This window comes from Schistocerca americana, chromosome 5 (assembly GCF_021461395.2).
Source record: "Schistocerca americana isolate TAMUIC-IGC-003095 chromosome 5, iqSchAmer2.1, whole genome shotgun sequence".
Taxonomy (NCBI): domain Eukaryota; kingdom Metazoa; phylum Arthropoda; class Insecta; order Orthoptera; family Acrididae; genus Schistocerca; species Schistocerca americana.
Window position 1 is genome coordinate 440,149,344 of NC_060123.1, and position 27,180 is coordinate 440,176,523.

Here is a 27,180-nt window from a genome sequence, read left to right on the forward strand (position 1 = left end):
ATACTGCACCTGTAACTTCTATTGGCAGCCATGCTTCTGGCACTTCCACTGTTTACATGCACACGTCCTGATAATGTTGCCATTAGCGAGAATCTGAAATTAGAGATCGTGCTGCAATTTCTCGGTTTTTGGTGGTATTATCAACTAATGTGGATAGAACACGTCATTTATCACGTTGTACAGGGAATAACTGCGTTTCTAATCGACTGTCCATTACCACTGTTTACAGCTGAGGTTTCGTATTCTTATATGTTTCAGACCGTTCACAACAACGGGAGTTATGGAACTCAATCTTCCACTCTGCAGAAAATGTAATCCGAAGTAGAATTTACTGCAATGGGGTTAGGATTTAACGTCCCGTCGGCTACGAAGTCTTTAGAGACAGAGTGTAAGCCGCGCGGAGTGGTTAGAGGTGCCATGTCGCTGACTGCGCTGCCCCTCCCGTCGGAAGTTCGAGTCCTCCCTCGGGCATTGGTGTATGGGTTGTTCTTAGCATAAGTTAGTTTAAGTAGTGTGTAAGTCTAGGGACCGATGACTTCTGCAGTTTGGTCCCTTAAGAACTCACACACATTTGAACATTTGAACAGAGTGTAAGCTCTGACTGAAGAAGGATAGGAAAAGAAATCGTACTTGTCCGTAGAAAAGAACCATCCTAGCATTTGGTTTTAGCAATTTAGAGGAATTACAGAAAATCTAGATCTGGATGGGCAGATGGGGATTTGAACCACTGCCCTGCAGAACACGAATCCAGTGCCTTATCACTGCGCCACATCGCTCAGTTTTTAACATTAAATTCTATTAAACAGGATGTCTCGGAAATGCTGCGACCACCTTCTCGGGATTGTAGAGGGAGTCTTGAGGAACAAACCGAGTGTAGGAACCCGAGTCCAGAAACAACTCTAAGAGCATCGAAGTTATAGGTGCCAGCGCCTGCCACACGGCTACCCCTTCGGCAGCAAACGTGACTGTCCATTGACGGACCATAGGCAAAACGTCTCACAATGTTGTTTGTTATTCAGTTATCGCGACTGATCGGCACGATCGTCGTTGGGGAAGATGAAGGTAGCTGCTCAATTGACAAGCCTTGTCCTCCACGAATGAAACGCTCTGTTGCCTGGTGGGTGACGATTGTGGACGCAGTTTCCATCTGCAGTTTATTTTTCTCCTGTTACCGAGAACACTGGAGGTTTTAGAAGGTTCCGGAGAAAAATAAACTGTGGATGAAAACCCGCGTCCGAAACCACCATCCATCAAGACAACAGAGCTTCAGATTCACAGAAGAAAAGGCTTATCTATGGAACAGCTAGTTCCATCTTCTCCAATGGCGATCGTGCCAATCAATAACCAACAACAGTACGAGATGTTTCGCCCAAGGTCCCTCAGCGTACAATGTCATGTTTGCTGCCAAAGGGGTGGCCTACTGTCAGGCGCTGGCACCTATATTTTCGACACCCTGTAGCGTCGTTGGATGCCGCTTCCGGACACGAGTTCCTACTCTCAATTTTTTCCTCAAGATACTCCTTAGAACCCCTCGAAGTTTGTTGCAACATTTCTGGGACACCCTGTACTTGACACAGTCATCCAAATTACTTTTATTCGTAAAGTAAGGTGTATGTTGAATCAACACCGAATGTATCTTATTCTATAAACTGCTTAAAGATCGCTTCAGCTGTTTGGCATTCTCAGAAAACCTTTCTACATCGGGAGCAACCATTAGCAACTAGTTTCTGAGCAGTCGAGTGTGGTTCTGTGGAATATAGCTTAGCTTTCTTTCTTTTTAAAATAGTACTAAAAAGTTGTTAATGTTCTACTGAATCCATTTATACCGAAGAAAGGGAAGTGTCAGCTGATTCTAACATCTCTAAATCAAGTTTCCTTGATACATTAGGAATCTGTGATATCATTTCATACATCTATGAGCAAATGGCAGGCGATACTATTGTACTCTGTTCATGTTTTGTTCTAACAACATATTATTGTTTATAGGACAGGAAAGTCTACTAAATTTCGTAATATTTTTGGTTTTTCTAAGCTTAGAATGGTTGGAAACAGGGACACTGCTTATATTTTATGGAATCATTTCTGAACTATACAAGTGTTAAGTACCACACACACACTAAACAGAAATGGTAAAAGAGCCACTAATGTAATTTCTTCAAGGTGTAAGTCGCAGATAATCTGATGAACAATAACATTACAAATGGATATGCCATAATAGGAAACCTTGTAATTGGGGAAGAGGAAGGTGGTGAAGGAAAAAAGAAGATCAAAAACAATTTAAATGATTGATAGTATCTGAGAGATCGCAAGATAATATAAATCCACCCATTTCCGGTACTGGCCACAGGATAGAAATGTGTGCTGAACAAGTAAAAGATGGCTGCTCCAAAAAAATTACATCGAGATGTTGGCAATCGAGTTCAAGCCCGAAAAAAGAGTGCTGTTTTGCACTTAATACATTATTTTTCGATATATGGATAAAAAAATGTTTTAAGGAGTGACGTACTTCAGACAATATCTTTATCATACAGGGCGATTCAGGTGCCAGTACCTATTGGTCTTATGCAACCCACAACACATTCGAAAACCACATATGATATTTTATATTCTCTCGCTCGCTACATGCAAACCATTAGTGCTAAGGAAAAAATAAAAAGAACCTCTTTGCATAAATTTAATGTATTTAAATATTTTACTGAGATACATTTTCGCTGGAGGCCACGGTTTTCGAGTTACTGAAGAAAAATGCGTTTGAAGGTCACTTTTGTACGGCTTTCTTGAATAATTCGAAGACTACTGCGTCTAGCAATCGAGTGTGTCAGCACAGAATTTAACTACATTATATTTCCCAAAAGAAGGTCATGTTTATTTTTAAAAATTTTTTTTTTTTTTTACTATTTTTTAAGACTATTAGTTGGTGTATAGAGAACGAGAGAATATGAAACTTTACATGAGGCATTTGAGGGCGTAGCAGGTTGCATAAAATCATAAATTAGGGGCATCTGACTCACCCTGTGTAATACGTTTCAATTTGTAACGTAATTTTTATAATGTAATTTTTACACTTTAGAACGTTTATCATTTCATCTATATAATTAACAGTAATGAGACAATATTCAACAATTTTGTGCGATTTACTGTGAGAAAAAAAGACTAAGGATATCTTTGTTACATTGGAAGAAAGCAATAATCAAAGTTTCTAGCAGATATGTTTAAGTCAGAAATTAAAATCAGACATGTTCAGGCCTTAAACGCGAGTATTTTAATTTTTGACTTCGGCATATCTGTTCGAAACTTTGACCATTGCTTTCTCGCAATATAACTTTACACTTTCTTAAAATTTCATTCCGACGGTAACATATTTAGAGGTGTCGAAACCTAGGTCAATATGCCAAACAGTTCTTTGCAGTCGGTTGGCTGTGTGATTCCTATGTTGTAAAACAATATTTGTCAGTTTCTCTCTTTAGCAAACTTAAGTATCCTGTATGAAATGTGACTAGTAACAATGTGTGGGCAACAACGAAAGGTCATGGCTGTAATAAGATCACCCGATAAAATACTAATATTGTGTCAATATATTATACGAAAGTAAGAGGCCAAGAACAGCACAGTAGTACTGTGCGATATTTATGCCCTGGACATGTTAGAACATGTCGCCGCTCAACGAGCATGTATTGCGATTGCAATCGCTAAGTGCTGCAAGAAGAAAAGCAAGAGGAGGTGACGATGGACGAAAAGATGGCTTGGAAGGCGATCCACTCATACCCATGCAAACGTTTTAATAGAACTTGCAACAGAGCCACATGACTATATTGAAATTTTTTAAGGACGGACAAGTAAATCTTTCAATGAATTGGTGAACTCCGTTACATCTTATGTACACAGAAAAGATGCCGTTCATATACGCGTCGGATTTCACTTTCCACAATGCTGGAAGCGATCTACAAGTATAATCCCGAAAAGTGTAAGATACATTACTGTGGGTAGTTCTGTCGTGTACTTCAGCAATAAATAATTCAAGCTTTTGAAACAAAAAAATAAGCTTTGTCAGTGTTATTTCCCTGCACTTAAACACGTTAATCGAATGCTTCCACAGCTAATTACTGAATAAGTATTAAATACGTAATCAGTTACTCCCCTCAATACACTTCAGTAGATGATTCCTTTCATCTGTCTTTTCTAAAGTTACACTCTATCGAAACTACGGTTCGGTAGTTTTGTAGAATACATAAATAACGTAGCAAATTGTCGGAATACCGGTATTATTGGTAGGCAAAGAAACTTGAATGTATATGTAGAGAGAAACTGGGGGCCGAAGACCGCTGAATGTTTCGTTTGTTTTGCTTAACAGCCACACTGTTACACTACTGAGTATTTTATATCGTTTGAGAATACGAATTACATTTTATAAATAATAAAATAGTTGATAGCGTAATTTCTGCACTTTTATATAACCAAAGCAATTACGTTTGACATAAGTGCAGTTTTCACGCACATAAAAAACCTACAATCTATAATTATTTTTGTTATTTTGTTCTCAGTTGTACATTTTTCATTATGATAAAGGCAAGACTTCCCCGTAAGCATTACACGCGAAAGTTGTTTATGAATAACAGAAACATATTTTATACGAGCTCGAAGAAGTATTGATGCAATGTTTAATACGTTATTGCTTTGAGTCTTTTCTTTTAAAATTTTACCTTTGTTAGGAAACTGAGTTTTCTAGCGAAATATGATAAATATGGATTTTTTTGTTTTTATTACAACATTCCTCTGTTTCATGTTACATATCGACAATTTTCGAGTAAAACCTGAATTTGACATCGACAATTTCAATTTTCTTATAAATACTGTCTATTTTTCAGTTACAGTACGTGGAACAAAATTGTTCCGTAGGTTATGCGCCCTCTATAGTTCCTCACTCAGTTTCTAGACGGTTCACCCTTTCCAGCTTCTAGGGAAATCTACTAATGGTAAGAGACTGATTGCATACACTAACAAAGCGATTGAAGTGAGGGAGCGCCCAACAGGTATGCAACACACTTAACGTACAAGTAACACAGTTACGATTTTAACTAACCAAGGCTACTAGGAAAACTACGCTTCCTTATGTAGTCAATGCAATATCTTACGGTAGTTTTACAACTCCAGTCTTTCCTGATGTATTCATATGGCGTCACTGTATCAGCTGTTTGAATGTCTACAAATCACAAAGTCTCGGCAAAAACAGATGTCTATTGCATAATATCACCCTTACACTGTAGAATATGTTGGGCACATATTGAGTGAGCGTCAATATTTTTTACTTTCTGCGGTCTCCTTCAATACATTACGCAAACTGTCAATCTTGGTCTCAAACGGTGAACGTTATTATGCGGATAGCAAAACTACTATCGTCCTGTCACAATTGTGCGTTCTTTCATTGCTCTCGGAGGATCTCACTAAACTAGAACACCTGAAATATTGGCTCATTTTATTGCATAAATGACTAAAAGATTTACTTAACTTTGCCACACCTCTTTGCCACAGGATTGCTTTACAATTTACAACTGTCACTAATATAAAAGCATCACTTGATGCACTGAGTAACAAACTGTTCTCTTCCAGTACAGTATTCCGCATTTACAACAGTACAGCTCTTCAGAAGCCTTAGCTTCTAGTTGACCCTACACTACGGTGGTCATTTCGGAAGCTGAGACCATGAATTGCGCTGAACTCTTGTATCCTCGACTCCATGTTGACCTCAGTATGCGGGCGCTGTAGTTGTTGAGAAGGAAGTGTAGTCTCGTGAAACGCCTCCCGTACGTCATTACGGATTGCAGTGTGGCCTCATTAATGTTGCAGTATCGATTCGTGTTGCTGACTTTGGTGCGGCACTGAGATCTCCGGACGATATAAGAAAAATGGTCGCTTAAGCGAGTGTCGCGGAGCGGAGAACAGTCACTCCTTGTCAACAGCTATTGCTTTCAAACCAGACAAATACTTCTGTCAGTGAATGCCAGGTCCCTTTGAATCAGTTTTGAATCAGTTTCGAAGTGGTGCACGGTGGAGGGAGCCAAAGGCTTGAAATTTAGAGAGCCTGTTAAAATGGATGTAGGGCGCTGTAGTTATGCAGATTTGAAACGACTTGCACAATATGGACCAGCGAGTAGTCGAAGGAGGTTGGAATAGACCCAGCCAAAAACTATCGGACTCACTGTAACGAAACAGTTGCCGATTTTATCGGGCGACCTCTGGCGACAGCGTCTGGCGACCATTTTCGGCTCTAGTGTGAGCGCAATCTTACGTGGGATAATTGCAGACACCACTAAAAATCGGGACATCCTGTGAAAATCGAGGTATCGGCCAGCCTTCTATAGAGCACTTTCCGCAGTTTTTCAATTTGCGTCTTTTTACGTCAGATGCGCGGGACAGCCGCGTGGTCTCATGCGCATTCTCACTTTTCGCACGGCTCCCCCCCCCCCCCTCCCTCGGTTATGTGTGTGTGTGTGTGTGTGTGTGTGTGTGTGTGTTGTCCTTGGCGTAAGTTAGTTTAAGTTAGAGTAAGTAGTATGTAAGTGTAGGGACCGATGACCTCAGCAGTTTGGTCCCATAGAAGCTTACCACAAATTTCGAAATTTTTTTTTACCTCGGGTACAATGTTTGCAATGGTGAAACGTCGAGAATAGGTTGTAGTGACCATCTCTAGTGAAGCAGAATTTCAGAATACTGTAGTATTTCCCCAAAACGGTAACAGGAGCCTCGTGGAATGCCCGTTACTAGCGATTTGCAAACAGCGCTGTCGCGAGGCCGATATGTGAGTTGCGGGGGCGTAGATTTTGGCGAGCGTCGGCGCGCGGACCAGGCGCGCCGTCGGTTCCGCAGCGCCGGAAGCCCTTCCGGCAGATAAGCTGGCGCCGGCCACCGCTATGGCTAGCTGGCTGGCTAGTGCGCTGCCTGCTGTCAGTGAGTAGCTGCGGCCAGCTGCGCAAAACACCACCGCGCGGCGCTGCGCCACTGCACGGTGAGTCGCGCACCTGCTGCCCGCAGTCAAATTCGCCGCTTTCGCTGCCGTAAGAGCCCCTGTATACGATCAAACTTGTTTGTCAAATTCACTGTTTCCTATTCATGGGATTGTCAAACAAGGGCGCAGACGGACCAACACAGTTTGTTAATTTTAACCTCATGCTTAAAGCACCTTCCACCCTAAGCGTGCTAGTCACAAAATTGAAGGCGTTCAATAAGTAACGCAACACTTCATTTTTCGTAAAGGAAGTTGGTTGTATTCAGGATTTCAATACATTATAGTATTCCCCACTCTTTTGGCTACAGAACCCTATTTTTCAACACAGTCTCCGTTCAATGCGACGGCCTTACCCTACCTTACAAGGGAACCTCCCCATCGAACCCCCCTTCAGATTTAGTTATAAGTTGGCACAGTGGATAGGCCTTGAAAAACTGAACGCAGATCAATCGAGAAAACAGGAAGAAGTTGTGTGGAACTATGAAAAAAATAAGCAAAATATACAAACTGAGTAGTCCATGTGCAAGATAGGCAACATCATGGAGCATGTGTGCGCAGGAGCGCCGTGGTCCCGCGGTTAGCGTGAGCAGCTGCGGAATGAGAAGTCCTTGGGTCAAGCCTTCCCTCGAGTGAAAAGTGTAATTTTTTATTTTCGCAAAGTTATGATGTGTCCGTTCGTTCATTGACGTCTCTGTTCACTGTAATAAGTTTAGTGTCTGTGTTTTGCGACCGCACCGCAAAACCGTCCGATTAATAGACGAAAGGACTTGCCTCTCCAATGGGAACATCTCACGTATTTTAAGCACTCTCGTCCAATGTAGCGAACAGTCAACTGCCAGCCAGGGAGCCTCATTAGTAGGAATACTCTCTCTTCCGTGCGCTTTAGTCGACTGACGTCGTGTGTTTCGATGTTTGTTTAGGTGTAGCGTTCCCATACTACGGCGCAGGTACCTCGCATCGGACGGACGGACAGATAATAATCGTCTGAAAATAAAAAATTAAACTTTTCACTCGATGGAAGACTTAAACCAAGGACCTCTCATCCCGCAGCTGCTCACGCTAACCACGGGACCACGGCGCTCCTAAGCTCACACTCTCCTTGATGTTGGCTATGTTGCGCATGGACTACTCAGTTTGTATATTTTGCTTATTTTTTTCATAGTTCCCCACAACTTCTTCCTGTTTTCTCGATTGATCTGTGTTCAGTTTTTCAAGGCCTATCCACTGTGCCAACTTAAAACTAAATCTGAGGGGAGAGGTTCCCTTGTTAGTGGAAGGGCCTGTTTGCCCGCATAGTACCTCTCTACTGGTCGACGTTGGAGCCAACATGCTTCCCATAGAGTGCCTCCGTCACTGGGTCAAACAGATGGAAGTCTCCATGGCCTTCAGTTAGGCGGCGAGGAACCCAGTGTGCTCACATCTTGGAGTCTCTAGCTGGCGAACGAGTGTGTCAGCAATACCAACATAGACGTCCAATTAAGCAGCGGTGTCGTTGATTATGAATGCATGAATGAGAGTGTCGGCACGTTCCAACGTTTTAGGAGTAATTGCTGTGTCCGGCCGGCCGGTGCGCGGTGCATCGGAGAGGCTTACGCGACCTTGTGCAGTGATGATAGACCCCTCACCCCACGACTCACCGTGTTTTTGTTCACTGCCGGTCTCCGTAGACATTCTGCAAGCACCTGTGAATATCTGCGATGCTCTGGTTTTCCGCCAAAAGAAACTCAGTGACAGCTCTCTGGTTGGTACGCACCTCAGTTACAGACTCCATTTTGAAAGCTACGTATAACGCTATTGTCACCAATACTTCATTAAACTACATAGGGGCTGAGCGGGAAATTCCACGATGTCCCACAGTAAATTTCACATTTTTTCGTCCCAAAACAGGCCGAGAAATAAAATGTTGCATTACTTATTGAAATCCTCTCGTATTTTTTCACTAAACGACTACCAGTACAGACAAAGTCTTCTTGCATTGGCTTTAGCACTGTGTATAAAGAAAACGATAGGCTATTCTAGGTAACGGCTGAAAGTGAGAGATAAATAAAACCATAAAAATCTGCTAAAGGAAATACTACACTCATTACCTCCTGACTACATCAGCTTTCTTCAAATGGGCAGTCAGACTTATAATTACGTGTTAGAATTACTTCACTCATGCCCTGAAACATAAGACACAGTTATGCGAAAATCTATTCTCTTCTGCTTGATACTCCGATGAAATTACATTAAAATACCACAATGTAGGAACACATAAATCGTCTTTGGGAGAAACGGAGACCTTCGATTTTTGTTTTATTCCAAGAATATTGATTTTCTTCTTAGCGTCTTCCTGTAATATATGTCTAGAAAAACGCAAAACTTCAACAGTTTTCGTAATTCCCAACGCTCTTTAATTCTTATACTTTGATTGTAGTTTCCAAAATCGAGGAAATTCAGGATACATTGAGATAAAATGTAATAAGATCTCTTTGTCATTAAACATACGCTCCTGAACATCAACACATCAACGTCCTACTTTTGTCAAATCGGCCGTTGATCAAAATTCCTCTCAGAGAAACATGTCAAACAAAGCCGCGCACTGCCAAATACTTTGACAAACTAGTAAAGTTTGACAAATTGTTCGATCGTTTACAGTGGCCTTAAGCAGGGCTGTGGAAAAATTACCTACAGTTCTTGTTATCGAGTACGTTTACCTCGATACCGATACTGTTTTACTCGGTACTTTCCAACTGATGCTTTTACTCACATGAATACCTTTTAGCTGGTACCTTGTCGAATGATCTTCATAATGAATTATTACATTTTTATCATCGAAATGACAGTCTCAGCCTCTATGTCGCAATTCCAATTTCGTCACGATGGGCTAATCCCTTAAAAGAACAGGAAGACATGAAAGTTTTATTCTGCCAGTTGTATAAGCTAACCAACGATTACATGATAATTCCAGCGGCATCAGTGCCCTCCGAACCTTATTTTCAAAGGCAGACAGCTAGCTGTCAGAGTCAGCCGGCCAGTGTGGCCACGCGGTTAAAGGCGCTTCAGTCTGGAACCGCGCGACCGCTACGGTCGCAGGTTCGAATCCTGCCTCGGGCATGGATGTGTGTGATGTCCTTAGGTTAGTTAGGTTTAAGTAGTTCTAAGTTCTAGGGGACTGATGACCTCAGATGTTAAGTCCCATAGTGCTCAGAGCCATTTTTTTGTCAGAGTCGCATAATAGATTTAAGCCGTACTAGGAACGTCCCTGGCAACTGATAAGAGAGAGACGACGTGAGAGTCTTGTGGTTCACGTTATCTGTGGCCAAGTAGGAAGTGGTGTTGGCTAAGGCGGAGCCTCAGCGACGATTCTGCCTCGGAACAAGGAAGTGAACACAGCAGCTGTAATACGTTGTGTAGCAACCAGCCTGTGTACAGCAGTCGCGTAGCTGCGACCGCTGATCTACAAGGGCGAGGCCGACCTTCCGGCATCAGGTGTACGCTGTCACTTCTCGCTGCCCTGTATGCATATTCCGCCTGAGTGGATGTTGTGACGTTAGAATAACGAGTGCACGCTGTCTGCCTGTTTTTTCTCGGTGACGCTTATGGTACACGACGTCACAAAGGACGCTGCGAAGTTACAGGCTCGAGTGCAGGCTACCTACCTGTCAGTTTGTCACTGCTGTGTACGGAGTATAGTGCCCACATACGTGCTATGCCTGTCACGTGCGGATGAGGAAGAGACGTGTGCTCAGCTGTAGCTATAAGAAGACAGATAGTTGCCACGGCAGTAATCATATGAGTGACGTCATTGGCTGCTTGCTGTGGTTCATCGTGCATTCTAATAGAGGCTACTTGATCTGCTTTCCTCTTTACTGCTGTACTTTCTCAGTGTTTGACTGACACCGTTCGGCAGACATTATCGTTGATCAGTATTTCGGTGGCGTCGCTGGGCAGATATTGTGATTGATCATGTGTTTGATCAACGAACTTTAGGCCTCCATTATGGTTCGTTACGGCGCTGTCCTGTTACTTACAGTCATGGAAATGAGTATTCATACAGTAGGTGGCGAAAAACTACGATGGTGTGTTGGGATAGTAAATCACCCACAGCGCCGATACGAATAAGTACGATGATGTAGCGTCAGATAACCATGTTCTTGGTAATGAAGCTTCCAGTATGCCATGAATCTATTCTAGGAAAATAAAATATGTTACACTCCGCACGGTCTACGACAGGGCAAAATCTATTCATACAGCGGACTACTTTCAACCAAACAAACGGCTGACGCAGCCCCGGAGTGCGTGCCACACTTGTGTAGTTGTGTGGCGGCCGTGAAGCAACAGCACGTCGGACGTGGGTACCGTGGAACAGCAAAATGGGCCGCAAGGGGAAGGAAACGACCATTGAGGAACGAAACATCGCTGTCGCCCAGTATCTTCAACACAAGTCGTATGCCGAAATTGCGAACATCGTAGGACGAAGCCGAGCGACTGTGCAGTCTATCATTAAGCGATATAAGGACAGACATGTAGTAATAAACAGGGAACGATACGGTCTTCCACAGAAGTTTACAACAAGAGAGATCCAAAATGCTACTAAGAATCATCAAGAAAAACCCGAAAACGACAGCGTCGTCACTATCCGCATATGTGCATGACCACTTCCGAAACGACATCACCGAGCGAGGTAGCGCAGTGGCAGCACACTGGACTCGCATTCGGGAGGACGACGGTTCAATCCCGCGTCCGGCCATCCTGATTTAGGTTTTCCGTGATTTCCCTAAATCGCTCCAGGCAAATGCTGGGATGATTCCTTTCAAGGGGCACGGCCGACTTCCTTCCCCATCCTTCCCTAATCCGATGAGACCGATGACCTCGCCTCGCTGTTTGGTCTCTTCCCCCAAAACAACCCCTTCCCCCCCCCCCCCCCCCCCGAAAGGACACCAGGACATCACTCCAAGGGAAGTTCGTACCATTCTCAATCGTTCGGGCTACAGAGCCAGGGTCCAGAGACGAAAGCACTACATCAGCAAAAAGAACAGGAAGTGGCGGATGGAATTCGCGTAACAGCATGTATCCAAGACAGCAGACTTCCGGGATACTGTATTGTTTAGTGATGAAAGCAAATTTAATAGCGTGCACAATGATGGTAGGGTCTTGGTCTGGAAAAGACTGAATACAGACCTCGACCGAAACAACATTTAACCCACGGTGAAGCACGGAGGTGGTGGAGTGATGGTATGGGGCTGTATGTCAGCCTCCGGTGTCGGAAAATTAGTGTTTGTGGAAGGTACCATAGACAGATTTGTGTATATGAACAATCTCAAACAGAAATTGCTGTTACTGTAACTTAAAATATTTGTCATAACATTCTTCAGGTTACAATTGGCCATAAGCAATTAGTTTCCTACTACTTTCGGTGATCGATTGCACCTTAATATTATATATGTGACTGAATGCTGTTTTTTTTGGGTTCCGTGCCTCGCTACGCAAGAAAGAAACCCTTATAGGATCCCTTTGTGGTCCGTCTGTCTGTGCGACTGTTGAGAACTCTTTTTCTCAGGAACAGGTAGACTATCAAGTTCAGATTTAAGACACATATTACGGCCTTGGCTTCTAAGTCAACGCAAAAAAAAAGATACAGCTTTTACACCACATATTTTGATACTCGAAAATTCACTGATCAAAATCTGTACGGTACTTCCCGTTGATATAGAATCAAGAAATTTGCAAAGACGCATAATTTCACACTATAAGAAAAGAAAAAAATAGAAAATTCCTGATTTATTTTTTATCTATCTGTTATGACCCCTTTTTCTCTGGAACAGGTTGGCATATCAAGTTCAGATTTATGCCACGTGGTAAAGTCACGGAGGTGTAAAACATTTAAGCTTCTAAGTCAATTCAGCCGCTGGCCGCGGTGGACGAGCGGTTCTAGGCGCTTCAGTCTGGAACCACGCGCATGCTGCGGTCGCAGGTTCGAATCCTGCCTCGGGCATGGATGTGTGTGATGTCCTTAGGTTAGTAAGGTTTAAGTACTTCTAAGTCTAGCGGACTGATGACCTCAGATGTTAAGTCCCATAGTGCTTAGAGTCATTTGAGCCATTCAATTCAGCCAAAAGGTTCGGACATTTGTATCTCATATTTTGATACTCGAAAACTCACTCACCAAAATCTATAAGGACTTTCCGCTGACGTATAACCATGAAATTTGGCAAGAAGCAAGGTTTGATCGTACAAGAAAAGTAAAAAAAAAATCTGAAAATCGTTAAACTGTAACTACTGTACATCACACTACAATACGGTTTTGCCATTAGAACGTACATTGCATTCATCATCCGTCACTTGTATAACAGACGAACACTACTGCATGCAAATATAAAATATAAGTTGTAGTCATATTTTAGTATGTAAGTAGAGAATGTTTTATTAAACCTTCTATTTCTACATATATAAACTGAAGTCCGTTGCTCGCTTCTTTCTGAATGTACAGGCTTGTCTGTTGAACTACTGTAGAGATTTTGATACGGTCTTGGAATTCCATACACCGACGTCTTCCCAGTTATACATCGAAAACAGGCAAAAATCGTTTAGATTGTCGATTCCCCGGATGGATGAACTATATAAGTTTGCACGGATCCCCTCAGTGCGCGGGTCCTACTCGTCCTTGGCTAATTTTTTATGATGTACTTCAAAGATTGCAGCAAAATATTTTTCACTACTAACTGCAGGATGACAGATTTGTTTATTTTTTTTTTATTTCCAAATGTGATGAAATATATCTGTAAATTAAACTTTGTATGATCAGATACTGTTAAATCACTCTTACAATGAAGTGTACTGATCAAATTCTGCTATTATTAATAAATGATGAATTAAACTTGTCCATTAAAATCACCTGAACGCTCCACTGCCCACGCACACGATCCCAGTCGTATCAATATCATCGCAACTGGATGGAATATTGTTCTTGAGTGACTGGTCTGCCTCCATAGTCGACAGGTCAGCGCGTCTCTAATGCGGAGGATGCGGGTTCAGTCCCCCCTGCTGTCACAGATTTCTGCTTGGTGGGACGTCTGAAACGGGGTGCGCTCAGCCTCGTGATGCCAACTCAGAAACTGCTTCAGTGAAAAGTAACCGTTCTCCGGTTTGAAAAGTTGGGCTGGAAGAGCTGCTTGTTGACGCTGTACGTCTCCACACCGCATCCGAGTTACGACAGATGGTAAAGAATGACATGGCTGACAAACGACGTAGCGTGTTTCAAAATGGTTCAAATGGCTCTGAGCACTATGCCACTTATCTTCTGAGGTCATCAGTCGCCTAGAACTTAGAATTAATTAAACCTAACTAACCTAAGAACATCACACACATCCATGCCCGAGGCAGGATTCGAACCTGCTACCGTAGCAGTCGCTCGGGTCCAGACTGTAGAGAACCGCACGGCCACTGCGGCCGGCACGTAGCGTGGTCTTCAGGGCCTGTTGGCAGAGTTTAGTTTGCTTTTACTAAGGACGGGGAATGGGACGTTGAGGTAAGATTTAATGTGTTTACTTTTCGGTACTATTCATATATTTTTCTGATAATATGTTATGTAATTTGATATTTTCAGTGCCAAATTTTAAAAAAAATGTAGTCTATCAAGAAATTAAAGGGACTGCTTGATTTAAAGCTTGTGTTATTCTGATTAAAACTTGTGTAATCTACTATCTATCTCTATTGTAGATAGATTTTATAAACCACAGAGGCATAATAAGGGGAGCAGGAGCTACAGACTTCAGCTGTACGTCACTTTGAAGTCAACACCAACATGTTAGATGCCCCAAAACATTAGCATTATGCTGTTTACGATTGCTTCTTGTTCTTAAGTGCTGTCATGTGCACGCTACAGTTGTTTTTAAGTTTAAGTGTTAACAATGCTTTCGTGAATAACACGGCATCAGAAATACGTTTCCAGACGTTTTTTGGTCTTAAGTACATGTTTGATCCAGTAATACGATGTATTTCGCTTCGTTAACGTAACTTTCTTTTTGTTATACGTTTAGAGACATGAAGAAGAGGAGTATGTGAAGTGAAAAAGCTGCTTTCTTAACCCAGAGTTTTTCTTAATACGGAATGACGCAACAGACGTTCGGTCAATGTCCTTTTCCCGAAAATACTGAGAGCAAATTTTACTATGTTTGGTCGATTTCTAACCTTTTCTTCTCACAGCTTCCACCCAGAGAGTTTTTCGTCTGACGGGGAATTTACATTTAAACAACATAAATAAAATCACCACAGTAAAACTGAACAGAGCAGCCATAATTCATGTATGGCTATATAAAAGAAATATCACTTGAACGAGTCCACTTGAGAATGATATGTGATCCCTTTACATTTTAGACTGAATCTGAACAATCAGGACACCCATGAATGGCACAGACTGTCACTTTTTATCAAAACACTTCTACCTGTTCTAGCATTTGGGGCAACTAACATGGCGAACGTTGGCATCAATTTGTGACGTCATGACAACTTCCTTTATTACACCTCCATGTTAAAAACAGATATACAAAGACTGGAGCCGGCAGAGAGAATCTACTCTAAACTTTCGATAAAAGATAATATGGATACCTCAAAGTACTGATTCTCTCCTTTCGGCATTGTTACGAGTAAAATACTTTCTTGCGATACTACTAGAGAGTAAAATATCGGTAGTTTTCGTTCGATGCCGTGTTCGTAAGAGGAAGACACACGAACAATGGATCACTGGCGATATCGCCTGCGATCGGCACGAATACGCCCGACGGATTTGTGTCGCGGTCCGGTGAACCGGCCAGTCTGTGGATGGTTTTTAGGCGGTTTTCCATATGCCTCAGCGAATGCGGACTGGTTCCCCTTATTCCATCTCAGCTACACTATGTCGGCGATTGTTGCGCAAACAAGTTCTCCACGTACGCGTACACCGCCATTACTCTACCACGCACATAGAGGTTACACTCGTCTGGTGTGAGACGTTCCCTGGGGGAGCCCACCGGGGGCCGAACCGCACAATAACCCTGGAGTTAGTGGTGTACATGTTGCGCTTTTAACCTGCCCATGCTTTCCCGGTGGCCAGGCGGGCAGGCCGCTGCGCGTTGTCAACAGAACGGGCAGGCTGCTTCACTCCCAGCCAAGCCAAGCAGAACCCAACCCGGGCAGGGTGCGGGAAACTTGCTTGCCTGCCCATATTACTGCTGAGCTGCGCTACGCAGCCGTTTAGTCTGCGCGCGTCATTGTCGTATTATGAACGTTAATTAAAAGTTTTTATTTTACCTGAGCACCAAAAGACAAACCCCAACATTGTATGTATATATTAATTTCAGGTCAAAAACTATTGGGTTTTACTTGTACATTCCTCCTTTATGCGTATATTTCGGGCTTATTATCTATGTAAATAAAAATGAAATGCCATATGTGTTGATAAGCGTAAAATTCGAGAACGGCTGGACCAGTTCGTAATTCTCAGGACAAGGTTTTTATGAAATAAAATTTTTGGAAAATCGATCGAAAAATTGGAAAATTTGAGAAAAATTGAAAGTGCGTTTTCATTGTGTCCGTGTGTCTGTATTGCATACAATCTTGATGAAATTTTGCACACTATACCTTGAAACCAAGAGGAAGGTCACTGTCTACACAAAATTTCGTAGGGTACATGGCAGAGGTTACTATATCTTGATGAAATTTGGCACACTTGATATTCAAAGCAGGATGAAGGGCGCTGTCTTCTTAAAATTCTGAATGGTGCATGGCGGAGGGTACTTAACTTAAACACTTCTACACCAACCTACAGTTATATTCCGATCTTGAAGAAATTTTGCACACTTGATCATCAAGAGGAGCATCACTGTCTACATAATATTTCGGACAGTGCATGGAATAGAGTACCTTACAAAAGATTTCGACATCGTTTGCGCGTTACCATGAAAGTTGGCTCATGTAAGCATGTTTCCATGTAGAAGGTTTTTGAATATTTCCGTGTGTGTGTGTGTGTGTGTGTGTGTGTGTGTGTGTGTATATATGTATACGTATATATATATTTATATGTGTGTGTGTGTGTGTGTGTGTGTGTGTGTGTGTGTGTGTGTGTGTGTGTATACATACATTTTGTTAAACTAAATGTCTATTATCTTTTTGAAATTTGAGAGATATCTTACACATTCACAGTCATCGTGTTTGACAATTCGCGCACAGCAAATGTCGTTTAATAGTTGCAAACAATTTTTGGTTGATTGAGCGAACGTATTATATTGGCTGCAAAAAACCTTGATGTTAACGAAATGAATTTTCAGATTCAGAATATGATACCTGGCGAATTGATGACATGCAAGCCGGTTTATTCCGTTACTAACCAAGATGATGTAGTCAACTATCCTACGGAATTTTTAAATTCGCTGGATTTTCCCGGATTACCGCCTCCCAATCTGCAATTAAGTCGGATGGGCAATCATTATGTTGCGAAAGGTAAACCAGCCATGTCTTTGTAATGGCACCAGGCTTGCAGTGAAGAAATTAAAGAACAACGTAATCGAAGCCACAATTTTAAAAGGAAAGTACAAAGGTGAAGACAGTTTGATTCCACACATCACTATGATTCCGACCGACATGCCATTCGACTTTAAACGGTTATAATTTCCAGTGCAGCTTGCATTTGCCATGTCGATAGATAAATCGCAAGGGCAGTCGTTGTATGTTTGTGGCTTCAATCTTGAAAATCATGTTTTTCACATGGCCAATTGTATGTCGCATATTCCCCTGTCGGGACACCTTCAACATCATTTGTTTACGCACCAGAAGACAAAACTATCAATGCTGCGTATCAAAAAGTATTACAATAAATGCTACCTAGCAATAAACTTTGACACTGCTTCACTGATCACCACAAAAGTTGACAGATATATATGAGTTTTCATAGACACGTGAAGAGGAGATGAACTGAGGTGGCGGAGTCCAACAGAGAGAGGACGAGTAGAGGGATAGAGGGTGGGGTGAGATGGGCCAAGGGATGGGGAGGGGGGGGGCGAGGTCAACAGAGAGATAGTGGGAGAGGAATAAATGGATAGAGAGAAAATAGGGGAGGGAAGATGGACTACGAGAGTATGGAATAAATAAATGCCCAGACAAACTCCGGGTTTTCAGCTAGTTGTCAAATATAAAAGGACTTCTTCGAGACTTCACAAAACCTGGATATTCTCAATTCGAACCACCATCAGATCACATCTCAAACAGGTTTGTGTAGCAAGCAGAACAATCACTGAAAATGGAGCTCCTTTGTACACTAAAAGCTACAGATAACCACCAGGGGTGTACATAACGGGGGGGGGGGGGTCAGGTGTCTTCCACCCCCCCTTCCCCCGAGCCCATGAACATAGTGTTTTTTGTTTTAGTGGAACGCAATGCAGTCTGTGTTGCAGTTTTCAATTCTGAAAAGGATGGATATTTGTACTAAAGAAGTGAACCTCCGCCCCCCAAAAAGAAGATTGGTCCCCTCCCCAGAAGAATAAATTATCTACGCCTCTGATAACCACTGTACTGCAATGAGAACCAAATTAAGATTTTGGAAGTCTAGATTTTTTAACTTTAGTATGTTTCAGCCAAGTATGACACCAGTTATACCAATATTTAACTCCTTTTCCAGGATGTATTTTACTGGTTCTGCGAATTCATTAGAAGTTGACAAAATCATTCTAAATTGCCAAAATGCATTTTAACAAAATCGAAGCACTTGTTTCGTATCCAGTTCGTCTAAAAACTATAGTACAAGGAATAAAATGGCGACTCTAGGCAATTTCTCTCGGCGTCTACCTTTGCGTCATAAGAGACCACACTTGTAGTCTAGGTCTGCGTTATGAATGACCATAGTTCGGACCCTCATGGTGCAGACTTAGACGACGAGTGTTTACGTGCATGATGCAAACCTAAACGACGACTGTAGACCCTCATAACACAGACCTAAACGACGAGTCTGAACCCTCATGACGCAGACGTAGAAGCTGTGGAGAGTGGCTCAGAGTTTCCATTATATTCCTACTACAATACATTCGTGGGAAAAGACGCTCTTCATTTTAAAAGCATTTGTAGTGTCTAGGTCTTCAACATCTTGACCCTGCTTGTGGGATTCCCCTTAATACATAAATACAGGAATAAAATTACATTTCGCAATGTGTGTGGAACTCAACAAAATAAATTGTAATTTAAACTCATAATGTGTATTGCCTTAATACAAAAATGAATATTTTATTTTGCAGAACACTTTTCAATATAAAATATTTACAAATTTTCCTTCAGTTCCCCTGAAAGTATTACTTAGGCCAAACCAGATATTCCTGAAAAATTTGGCTACTTTTGCAAACACAAGTAACAGAAAATGGTTTACAAACAATAATAAATGTCACTTGGGAGGATAGAAATCACAAAGTTTAGTCTAAAAAAAAATGAACTGTATGCATTACAAAATTTCTATCTCAGAAATTGATGCCCAGAAACCACAAGAAAGAAAACTGCACTCTTAATTAGTAAATTTGCACTCAAACGCATAGTTTCCCGTTTAATGTTCTACTGTATTCGTAATGCGTCTGATGATTAGTGTTTGAATTAATTATGACGAGATCATTATGTCTGTCTGCATTAATACGTGAACGTTTTTCGCTAAGTAGGTTTCCAGCGCAACTAAAACATCTCTCACTAGAGGCACTAGTGGCTGGCATATTTAATATTTTTCTTGCCACACACGCAAGTCGAGGAAGTCGTTGGGAGTTATTTTTCCACCACTGTAGAATATCTCACTCGTTCACACAGTGTTCTTGCAAGTATCTGCTGACTTCATCATGTAGGTGAGGAGACTCAACTGCCCAGTCCTCAAATTTCGCCATTTTGTATGGTCCTGGATTTGTTTCTTGGGTGCTGTGATTGGGCACTTGTACTGAAACTATACAGGTTCCAATTAATATTTGCAGAATAATGTGAAGATCGTACCACACATTGTTGAAATTATAATAATTTTAGATGATGCTATCATTTATCGTCCAGTAAAGTCACAAGAAGATCAAAACTAACTGCAGGATGATTTAAATAAGATATATATTTTTGGTGTGAAAATTAGCAGTTGGCAATAAGTAATGAAAAGAGCGAGGTTATCCGTGTGTGTACTAAACTATGTCCGTTAAACTTCGTTTACAAGATCAACCAGTCAAATCTAAAGGCTGTAGATTATAATTAATATCTCTGATTAGAATAACGACCTACTTGAATAGGAATGGACACACAGAAAAAGTTGTAGGTGTTTTAATGGCAAAACACTCTTTTTGGAGCATTTCTACTCAGTTGGAGAGCCTTTTTTGGTACGATTGATGGAGGAGGTCGAAAGAGTCTAAAGAAGGGCAGCTCGTTTGGTTTTATCGTGAAACAGGGGAAAGACTGTGGCGGAAATTATACAGGAGTTGAGGTGGGAATCATTACAACAATGGCGTTTTTTGAAGTGGCTCAATTTATATATGAAATTTCGATCACCAACTTACACCACCGAATTCTAAGACACATTGTTGAGTCCCATCAACATTGGAAGAAACGATCGTAAGAATAAAATACAAAAAAGCAGCGCTCAGACGGAGAGATGTAGGTGTTCTATCCCGCGCGAAATTCGAGAATAGGAGACAAATAAGTTGAAATTGGTTCGATGAACCCTCAACCAAGCACTTGCGTGTGACTTGCAGAGGACCCATGTACATGTAGATGAAGAATATATGCATTATCTTTGGAGCTTACCTTCAACACACATCTGTCGTGCTGCTTGGTAAACATCAATTTTTTTCATCCTCGGTTAACTTTCTTAACGTGCGGTAGTTAGGCACCATAAACGTTGCATTTTTATGCAACATACTAACGCACATTTTCTGTTCTAGCAAGGCACCGCCGGCTTGTTTCAAAGGTTTCATGTCCTGAAAATACATTTTATCAACATACATATTTCACAAGTGGTTCTATAATATTCAGATGGAATAAAATTACAAACCTCTCCATCGTTATCCCGTACAGTACAGTGAGCTTTTAAGGCATAAAACCACAGTAGAACTAAATGTAGGGTTGGCTCCTTGTCGCTCTCTAGATCAACTGTGGCTTCTTTCAACGGCTTAAGAAATGCTATAAGCTGGCCAGTTATATGGTGGTCATAACCCAGCACCTTATCAGAGGCACCTTCGTTATGTAAGACAGCCTTCACTGAATCAATCTGAGAATGGACTGATACAAGCATGTCAAAATAACTATTCCAACGAGTTGAAACCCACTGCTTTAAAAATGAGTTCAGTCTCATATAGAGACCTCTTCTCTTGCAGCAGGAAACCGTAGCCGGCACTGTATTAAGAATGGCTAATATGTTTGGAACATTTTCTTTCAAAAACTGTTCGCTCAGAACATGTTTCAAGACTGTGTTTATACTATGAGCCATGCAAGGAAGACGCTGACATATTTCGAGAGCTTTGACAATGTTACTGCCCTGGTCTGTGACAAACGTAATTTTGGCAATGTCTTCACAAGAAACACCCATAGTTTCTAAGCGATCTTCCAACTGGTTTCGAATATTCGAGCCAGTTTTTGGGCAGTCAGGAAACGCAGAGCACACCAGTACATATTCATTCAAACGTCAGTCTGAATTTATGTAATGCATTGTCACGGAAATGTAATGCACCCCTTTGTAATTGTCTGTCCATAGATCAATTGTACTGGCACATATACCAGAACGACTCGCATGCACTATATCTGGGAGTATTTTGCTGCGCACGTTATCAGCTAAGGTTTGAACTTTCCTAGCTACTGTCACTCGGGAAGGCATAATATTTTTAATATCAACTGAGCCATATTTTTTTACCTATGTCGATCAGTGTCTGCCCTAAGAAATTAAGAAATCCTTCTCCCTCTATACTGCTAAATGGTCTCAGGTCCTTAGCACACATTTCGACGCACTTTTCGGCCACTAAATCTTTGTCCTCTTTCAAGATATTTACGGAGTGAGGGAACTTCTTGTCAAATTTGCACACATTGAAACGTCCCCTTAGAAAAAATTATACATGACTGTGCTTATACTGACACACAATATTTTTAGCGCAACGCAATCTGACTTTCAAAAATCCCTACAAAAGAATGGCCCTGACTAACATTAACCTATACCTTTCACAAACCACTTACCTCACAAAAATCTTCGTTACTCAAGCTACTGCAATACAGTGAGCGCCACTACTGCGAGCTAAATAAAAGATTCAAACTACTGAAGGCACTAACTACTGATAGGCTTAGTTAGCAAATGAAAGATTTTGGTAGAGAACAAACAATGTATTTACCTTAATAGTGTTCAAAAGTCATAATATATATAGCAGTTCATGACATCCAGTCTTACAAATTTCAAAACTCCGCCATTTCTCTCCCCACATCCACCACTGCTGGCGGCTCACGTCCAACTGCGCAACGCTACGCGCTGTTCACATCCAGCTGCCCAACACTACAATGGCAGACAACAATGCAAACTAGCCACAGACTGCACACAGCACAGCCAGTGATTTCCATACAGAGCACCATGTGGCGTTACCAATATAAAAACCTAAACAGTCTATTTACAACATGTCGTAACAGACTCGAGGTTCCCAAATAAGTACTTAAGAGTTTTTTACATAGTTTGCATTGAGACACACCTACCGATTTATTTGAAGCGGCCTCATAAGCACACGAAAACGTTTCCCATGCGGCACTTGTGCTCTGTTTCGTTACCAGAACGTATTGTCCAGTTGTCCATTTTTTTTTTTTTTCAATCTCACTAAAGTTCGACCTATTTATCGTTCTGCCCCCATCGTGGCGATAAATTAACTGCGGGCTAACTGCCTGGCTACTCTAGTCACGGTAGCTTGACAGTGCAACCTGTTGTCAGGCGCAGCAAGCTGAGCGGGTGGCGTGAAGCTTGGCAGGCCTGCGGGAACCCCCGGGCTTGCGGGAGCCCAAGTCGGCCGCATTACCCACTACGCCTCAGTACACGCTCACTCTTGTGTTTACGTCGCGGCAGGCTGACCTGCATGAATGGTTGCAGAGGAGCTAGGGGCAAGCAGGCTGCAAGGGGAATTTGTACACCTCTACCTTGGGTTCGGTGTGGGGCGGCGGGGGGGGGGGGGGGGGGGGTGAATTGTACTGTGGTGGTAGTCGTCGTGGGGTTGTGGACCACTGCGGCTGCGGCGGGGATGGAGCCTCTCCGTCGTTTGTAGGCCCCCGGTTAACATACAATACAATACATACAATAAAATGTAGATTTATGACTGATTACTACGGTGCTACAGCTTTATACTTAGCATGGCCAAACTTTGGCATGCTATACTTTACTGTTACTGGCTTCTGAAGAAGGCTAAATAATTTTGGCTGAAACCTGGGTAATGATGGGTTTCTATTTGCAACTGAGGCTAACGTGTTACATGTTTACATCAAGAGCAGTCTAGCACTGGCAAAAAGGGCATTCCTGGCCAAGAGAAGTCTACTAGTATCAAACATAAGCCTTAATTTGAGAAAGAAATTTGTAGAATGTACGTTTGAAGCACAACATTGTATGGTAGTGAAACGGACTATGGGAAAATCGGAACACAAGAGAATCGAAACATTTGAGACGCGGTGCTGCAGAAGAATGTTGGAAGTTAGGTGGACTGAAAAGGTGAGGAACGAGGAAGTTTTGCGCAGAATCGGAGAGGAAAGGAATATGTTCAAAAATGGCTCTGAGCACTATGGGACTTAACATCTGAGGTCAGCAGTCCCCTAGAACTTAGAACTACATAAACCTAACTAACCTGAGGACTTCACACACATCCATGCCCGAGGCAGGATTCGAACCTGCGACCGTAGCGATCGTGCGGTTCCAGACTAAAGCACCTAGAACCGCTCGGCCACAGCGGCCGGCAAAGGAATATGTGAAAACACTGACAAGGAGAAAACACATGATGATAGGAGATCTGTTAATACATCAGGGAATGACTTCCATGGTACTAGAGGGAGCTGTAGAGAGCACAAACTGTAGAGGAAGACTGAGACTGGAAAACAACCAGCAGATAACTGAGGGCGTAGGTTCCAAGTGCTACTCTGAAATGAAGAAGTTGGCACACGAGAGAAATTCGTGGCGGACCTATTGTTGAAAAGTTCCATTGTCGTCGGGAAGCATGATGTACGATATTCCTTGGCCGTAATGGTGCCTTGCACGAGCCTACTGGACCCATGTCGGCGTCGGTGCACTGTGTGTTCAGACATACTTGTACTCTGCTCACCACTAAATCTGATGTTAGTTTCGCCACAGCTCGCTACCTTCCCCTTTGTGGTGTCACCGCCAGACACCACACTTGCTAGGTGGTAGCCTTTAAATCGGCCGCGGTCCGTTAGTATACGTCGGACCCGCGTGTCGCCACTATCAGTGATTGCAGACCGAGCGCCGCCACACGGCAGGTCTAGTCTAGAGAGACTCCCTAGCACTCGCCCCAGTTGGACAGCCGACTTTGCTAGCGATGGTTCACTGACTACATACGCTTTCATTTGCAGAGACGACAGTTTAGCATAGCCTCCAGCTACGTCATTTGCTACGACCTAGCAAGGCGCCATATTCAGTTACTATTGAAATTGATATTGTGAATCATGTACCGTCAAGAGCGACGTTCATCATTAATGGATTAAAGTTAAGTATCAAACTAATTACGTCCGCTTTCTGAATTCTAATTCCTTGTTATGGTTCAAATGGCTCTGAGCACTATGGGACTCAACTGCTGAGGTCATTAGTCCCCTAGAACTTAGAACTAGTTAAACCTAACTAACCTAAGGACATCACAAACATCCATGCCCGAGGCAGGATTCGAACCTGCGACCGTAGCGGTCTTGCGGTTCCAGACTGCAGCGCCTTTAACCGCACGGCCACTTCGGCCGGCTCCTTGTTATGTTCCAGACCTCACGTCAGTAGAGTCCTTCCCTCCTCACGCCAGCCTGCGTGAGCTAAAACGCGTGCATTTCGGCCTCCAATAGTAACACGGTGTTGGCTCTTCTGCCAACCACAACGCCCTTTTTACCGGTCTGCGCAGTCTACGATATTCGACATCTTTAATGAGAAGTGGCCGCCCAGCCCCACGACTTTTAGACGTGATTTCACCCTGGCTTCACCACTTATTGAGACACTCACCACAGCACTCCTCGAACACCCGACAAGTCATGCAGTTTCCGAAATTCTCGTGCCGAGCCTCCAGGCCTTCACAGTCTGCTCTCGATCAAATTCAGATAGATCGCGCATTCCCCGTTCTACACACCGACAGCATGATAACTGATACTACGAGGGTAATCACAAAAGTAACGTCCCCTATTTTTATAAGTACATAGACCTGTTTATTTCTAAGTGGTTTTCATCAGTTTACAGGTTGAACATTTAGCTATTTTCCGACATAATCACCATTTCTGTCGATGCGTTTTTGTAGACGCTGTGGCAGTTTTTGTATGCCCATGTCACACCAGCTCGCCGCCATGCTGTTAGAAAGCTATGAACCTCTTCTTTCACCTCTCTGCCGGAGCTGAATCGCTTTCCGGCCAAATGTTCTTTTAACTTAGGGAACAGGTGATAGTCACTGGGCGCCAAGTCAGGACTATAGGGTGGGTGGGTGATTATGTTCCACTGAAAGTGTTGCAGGAGAGCAACGGTTTGTCGAGCGATGTCTGGGCGAGCGTTGTCATGGAGAATGTGTACGCCGTTGCTCAACATTCCTCTTCTCCGGTTCTAAATTGCCCGTTTGACTTTCTTCGGAGTCTCACAGTACCTGTCAGCGTTAATTGTGGTCCCAGTGGGCATAAAGTCGACCCAACAATACCCCTTTCCGATCCCAAAAAACGGTTTTTTGTGACTTTCCCGCAGACTGTGTTTGTTTGAATTTCCGCGGCTTTGGCGAAGAAGGATGCCGCCACTGGTGTGATTTTTCAAAATGGCTCTGAGCACTATGGGACTTAACAGCTATGGTCATCAGTCCCCTAGAACTTAGAACTACTTAAACCTAACTAACCTAAGGACAGCACACAACACCCAGTCATCACGAGGCAGAGAAAATCCCCGACCCCGCCGGGAATCGAACCCGGGGGTGTGATTTTTGCTTGGTCTCAGGTGTAAAGTGGTATGCCCAGGTTTCGTCACCCGTGACAATTGAGTCCAGAAAGTTGTCCTGTTCGGCTGCAAGGCGGTGAAGAAATGCGCGGGAAGCATCACCTCGTTGCCGCATGTGGTCCTCAGTCAGCATGCGTGGCACCCATCTTGCGCACAGCTTCCGGTAGTTCAATGTTTCCGTTAAAATTCTGTGAGCGGTGCTTCGGGAAACCTCAGGATCCAACGTGCAGAGATCATCCAGGGTGATCCGCCGATCTTCACGCATGCTTTGCTCGACCTTCAACACTGTCTCCTCAGAAATTGACGGTATCCCGCTCCTTTGTTCGTCGTGAATTTCGGTCCGACCAGCTGCAAACTCTCTACACCACTTACGAACATTTTTGACATTCATGCACGACTCACCATACACTTCCGTCAATTGGCGATGGATTTCAGTCGGCGCAGTGCCCTTTGCGTTCAAAAACCGAGTAATGGCGCGCAATTCGCACTTGGCGGTAACATCCAACGGGAGCTCCATTCTCAACGGTTGCCAAACCAAGACTGAGCGCCTCAGCGCGGCGTGTGCATGTTTACACACAGCGCGTGAAGCACTCTTCATAACAGTGTGACCAACTGCCACACAAACACAGTTGTGTACTTATAAAAAAATAGGAGACCTTACTTTTCGTATATGCACCTTGCGCGTATCTGACTAGTGGTCGTTCCTTGCCATGTGACGCAGTTATCGTCTGGACAGGTTTATATCGATCTAGGTCGGTCTCATAATTTTATAGCTGCTCAGTGTAGTCCAGATAGAATAATATGCGTCATTCTAAAAACAGTTTTATCAAATGAGTTACTTCAGCATTGTGACTGCGCCTGACTTGATATAGTGGAGTGATGTAAATATATGAAATCGTTCGTCATCTTGAGCCCAGTGGTACGTCTGGAATAATGTCGATCAAATTCTCCACTTGCGTTTACATAATATCAGGGGCTGCTGCATAAATTATATACAGGGTGTAAATTTTAAGTTGACAAATCAGAATAACTCAAAAAA

General features: G+C 42.8%; 1 long non-coding RNA gene across 1 annotated transcript in view; it reads left to right on the top strand.

The window, feature by feature from the left end:
• The first annotated feature begins 6,941 nt into the window (after nucleotides 1–6,941).
• Nucleotides 6,942–27,180, top strand: part of LOC124615471 — a 139,165-nt gene continuing 118,926 nt past the window's right edge. Inside the window, exon 1 of the long non-coding RNA XR_006979792.1 lies at nucleotides 6,942–7,003. This is a non-coding gene — a long non-coding RNA (uncharacterized LOC124615471). The remainder of the gene's footprint in view (nucleotides 7,004–27,180) is intronic.